Consider the following 5,455-nt stretch of genomic DNA (forward strand, 5'->3'; position numbering starts at 1 on the left):
CATTCTGATGTGGAAGGAGCCAATTAAAATTAAGCTGTGAAGCTCAGATTGAGTTGAAACATTTTAATGTTTCAGCACAAACACGTTCAAGTATGTGCAACATTTTCTCACTGAAAGAAATAAAACCTCTTGTTGAGTCTCACTGCTGCAGCCTCATTCTGTCTAAGACAAAGATAAGAAAATATGTCAAGTTTTTGTCTAACTGTATATATTGTGTGATGATATCAATGATAGAATGTTAGCAATTCTTATATTTTGATTTACATCATTTATTTAGTTATTGACCCTTAATAAAATGCCTTTATGTCAAAGTTACAAGGTCGATGCAAAACACTGCTAATTTACGTGTTTGTTAAAAAATGTCCTGCTTTCTGCCTCAGCTTGGATCAAGTGTTTACTTTAGATCCCAGTCAAATTGAGTTAAATGGTTTTTCCTCTAAACATTTGAAAACATTTTTAATGCCAGTTAAAAGTTGACCCCTGATGTTCATATTTCTCATGGAGGTTTTTTGGGTGCATTTATATTTATACAACATGCCAACAGGAAGGACAGCTCCTGATCTAGGAGAGTCTACATATTGGACCTATTGTGACAGTTTTCATGTATGTTAAAAAGGTTCATTAATAATTTCCAGGTAAATAATCATGAATATAGCTACAGATTGTCAAATTTAATTAAAGCATGTTGGCAAACCTTTTTCGAATGCTTGACCATTTGTAATCTCATTTTAAAAAATACTTTAATTAAAATCTTGGATCTGTTGACGTGGCAGAGACGTTGGTTTAAAGTGGGTGGAATATTCCACCTGCAGCATCCCGGTTCATCCCGCCGTCTCTCTCTGGGTGCATGTGTCATAGGCAGGTGGCGAGGCAAATGTCAGCAGTGACTGTTTTTGTGTGGGCTCACATCGCTGAAGAAGACAGAAATATTCTTTGAAAAGGCCATCTCTGAAAGGGCAGAGGTACAGTCTCGACTTGTGCACTCTCTGTCAGATCAGTTTGACACAGAGCCACCAGATGTCCTCCTGTTTGGTTGGATTGTACAGATGTCCTGTGTTTTGATATCGTCCTAAAGCCAACGTCAGAGTTTTTAAAAAAAATTAATTTAGCTTGCATCTAAACATGGGTTTGACGTATCGACCTAACATCTACAGTGCAGCCTCACAAGAACTCACCGAATCAATGCACATGATGTTGGGGGTTTGTTACCATCATCACTGTCAATGACCCTCATAGACCCTGAATGGAGGCTACAGCCAGTGTTTCATGTGAAGCTGATGGCCTCATTAGTGACTACAATCTCCTCATTAGTGGTGTTTATCAGTGCGATTGTTTCTGATTACAACTTATAACCTCATGCCTTGTTTCCACTGATCGATGTGGTACTCTATTCTTATAGTCTAGCTTAGTGACTGTCACAGTTCAGGTGGGGTTAAACCCAAATACCTAATCAGAGATCGTACTATTATATCCCGTACTTGACCTGCATCTGAAACGGGGCAGTATGGGTCAGCTGTAAGGGCAACTTTGCTATTAGGTACACATTTCCTAACTCGGTGTGATGTTGACGATCTTTCACAGTGTTGTTCTGCACCTCAGTTTCAAGACGAAGCAGTCGTTTGCCTTTCATCTTCACCTATAGTCAGTCAGTCTGCAAACAAGTTATTAAATCAAGCAAATGTTATTCTGTAAGTAAGGTGAATCTGCTACTGTTGGCTTTTACAGTAGTGACTAAAAATGTAAAGAAAACTGTATTTTCCTTTAAGGACTCCATGAATAGAGGTAAATATTCCCACATCCTGGTGTCACAGCATTTGTCAAAACAAATGTCTTTTGATGACATTTGTCAAATATTCCCTACCTGCAGAGTTACTGTTTGTTACAGACATATGAACACATGCAGCCTTTCACAAAAATATGCAGTGCTTTAAATATCTAATTTTCCTTTCAGCAGTCTTCCTATTCTGTGGAAATGTCACTGCTATTCAGCCATCCACTGCGGTTAGAGACGGCACACAGAATTCCCTGGATTCTGCCTTTGTGGCTCTTCACAAAAGATGTTGGATCTCAGTGACTGCTCTTGTTAACAGGGAACTTTATTTTTCCCGGGACTGAAATGAGATTTTTTTTTCACCGCTATAAGCAACGAGGGCAGAAAGAAGACGAACAGACAACAAAAGAGAACAAATTGTAGGAAAAGTCAAAGTTTTGATGTGATATTTCAGCATCACTAATCTACATAATCTTCACTGCTGGATTTTAACTGTTACCAGTAGATTCAGCAAATGCATGAGAACTTTTTATAAAAGTTGAACAATTTGCTTAATATATATTTTTAAAATTAGCTTGCATTACACTTTAAGTGCATAATCACATTTCAACTTTTTTAAATGGCTTAATTACTCCTCTTATCCTAACCAGCTAATAATAAATGTTATTTGGTAAAGTGATATTAGCAGATATTGTTCTTAGACATTCACAATCAAAATTTCACCACAGTGGTTGTAGAATTTCCATAGAAATTCTTCCTGTTTCTAACAAACTAACATCCAAGTAACATTTTAATGTACAAGCTGCTTTGCAAGGTTACGTCAAGCAGCTTCGCTAATTATGTAAAACTTTTTGGCACTTATTTGAGGTGGTTTGTTTCGCAAAACTGCATTTTAAAAGCTTCTTTCGCGTCACAAAGGTCACATGATCAACAACCGGATATAAATACTGGTGGAAACCAAGAAGAAGACAGGAAGTGGTTGGATGATAATGGTGTGGCATGTTTCTTAATGAATAATGACAAACGTGGTAATGTGTGATTTGTGTTTCTTATTTAATGAAACGGCGCAATTGCAAAATTATGTTGTATCATTATTAGTGGAATATCAACAAAGTTTTACACACATTTGTAATGGAAACAGAGTTTGTTGTTGTTTAGTAAATAGCTTTCAGGTTTATTATGAACAAATGACTTTAGGACTTTAGTTCTGCACCAATAATCCCATCAGTTTGAACTGATATTTATGGTGTGGAGGACGGAGAGACGTTGACAAATTTAAATCTTACTGTGTTGCTGCATTGCTTTAGAACAGTCATTATTGCGTACAGTAAGTCCATTTTATATGTAGCGCTATAAAAAGAACAGTAGAGGGGAATAAAAGACGACCTTCTCTGGAATGGATGTTCATGTGGACAGGAAGATGATGTGATACTCGAGAATAAAACGGTGTCTACGGTGTTTCTGCTGGGAGTCTTGCCTTGGAGCGTTGCCTGAGGGCTATAGAAGAAAAATTACAAGTGGCTTTTATGATATATTCTGTTTTCGTCCTGACCATTCAGGCTTGTAGTCATTACTGATGTGAAAACTATATTTCTTTGAATTTCTTCCAGCACATGAATAAAAAGAAAACTTCAGGACTGTGCAGAGGTCAGCAGTTATAACCCATCAGGTTTTAATGGATTTTGAAAACCCTGCAACGTAATCTGTGGAAACAGTGTGACTGCATGCTAAAGTGTGATGTTTAAGGTAGATTTTTATAGGGCTAAATGTTACTGAACAGTAGATTTATAATTCACTGCAAAAACAGAAAATCTTACCAAGTGTTTTTGGTCTAGTTTCTAGTGCAAATGTCTAACTCATAAGTAACTTGTCAGCAAGATATATGAGCTTATTTTAAGCCAATAATTCATTAACATTGATTTATTTTTTACTATGGAACATCCTTTACTATAAAAGGTGAAGAATAACACAGAAATCAGGAATAATACATGACTAAAAAACAAACTTCAGCTCTGTTGTTTTTTTTCTTCTTCTCTGCTTCGCGCTGTCACGGTTGCTAGGCAACGTGAGTTACGCTGAGGTGGAGGCGGGGACAGTTGGTGAAGGATGGACCTGTCCGAATTCACAGCTTTTCTCTTCCGGTCTTAGTTTATTCACGGCCTTGGAAGGACCCGGTCTACGTAGACCGGGTCCACAGGATGAAAAATCTTCTCAAGGTTCTTCAGATGCTACATATTTTGATCAAAAAATTGAAACATTTGTGAAATTTTCACTGTAGGAAGCGGTGTGTTCCACCCCTTGCCTGTGGTGGCGCTGCACCAAGAACCACTGAAGGAAACGACACAAACAAATGGGAACGGGACTCACACCTGGGCGAACTCCAGTACTCCGATTACCACAGCTCGCTGATGTGGAAGTTTAAGAATATGGCCATGTTTTTCTCTCCAGGGTTTAATCATTCAGCTGCTATTGAACAACAAATATCAGTTTGCTATTAACACCTATAATCATAAAGGATAATATCAGCCTTCTGCCAGGTGGTTGGATGATAATTCTTTCCTCTCTTCACAAATCTTCTCTATTTATTTTCCCTCAGAGCTTTCTGTATCTTTTTTTCCTAATCAATTTTCAGTTTCCTTCCTTGTGCTAGTATTTGATTCACACCCCTTCTCCATCTCTTTCCATCCCTGGGGCATGTCACCAGGCTGCTGTCAGATGTTATCACGAGACGCCTTGCTGCTTTCTCATCCCGTTGAATGATACATCACACGCTGCAGCCTCCATATTGTTTTCTGTCTCTGATTTCCTTTTGTCCTTTCTGCATTTGTTCCAGTTAGATTGTAAAAAAAATTCTAATTTCTCTGGTAAAGTTCTTGCAGGGTTTAAACAAAGTGTTTCACAGAACACTTGTTGTTAACATGAAAAAAGTGACTAATCTGCATAACATCTATTGCGATAAACAGCCTCTGAACAACACATTTCCTTTTGTTCTGGTAATGAAGTCACTGTTAGCAGCTTGGGATGAATGAAACCAAAAACACTTTTTATATTGTGTAGTTCATAGAGATATTGTTAAACAGGAAAATAATTAGTATTGTCAAAGGTTTATTAGGATATGTTGTCAACAGGAAACATTCAAAACAATGAAAATCTTAATAAAACCTGGAAAAATCTGCATGCTGGAGTTCTGATGAATTTGACTTTGACATCTGGACCTTGAATGTCCTAAACACAAGACCAAATCCAAGATTGTCTTTTGGTAGAAACACAATACGAGTTAAAACGGCACAATTTGAAGCAATAAGCAACAAAAAGATACTAAGAAAACTTCCACCTCCAATGAAAAACAGGCAAACAAAAAAGCAGAAAACAAATTAAGAATACATGCAGCCTGTGGCTGCAAGTGCAGTTAAAGTTGGTTCTACAAGAACCGACCCAGGAAGTATGAAAAACGATACAAACTTTAACATAAATGCATAAAAAATAAAATAAAAAATGATTCAGTCTTAAATGTTTTTCTGTTAGATTAAATTGTTTCTGTTTGTAACATGACTTTTAATATTTTGATTTTGTCAAATTCCATGTTTGTTGTTTGTATTTTAATCTTATTTCAGTCAAACTTAATGTTTTCACTGTCAACTTTAGTTCCTGTTTTATTTCTGTATTTTCTTGTAGCGTTTTATT

Source organism: Poecilia formosa, unplaced genomic scaffold (assembly GCF_000485575.1).
Source record: "Poecilia formosa unplaced genomic scaffold, Poecilia_formosa-5.1.2 Scaffold200, whole genome shotgun sequence".
NCBI classification, from domain to species: Eukaryota; Metazoa; Chordata; class Actinopteri; order Cyprinodontiformes; family Poeciliidae; genus Poecilia; species Poecilia formosa.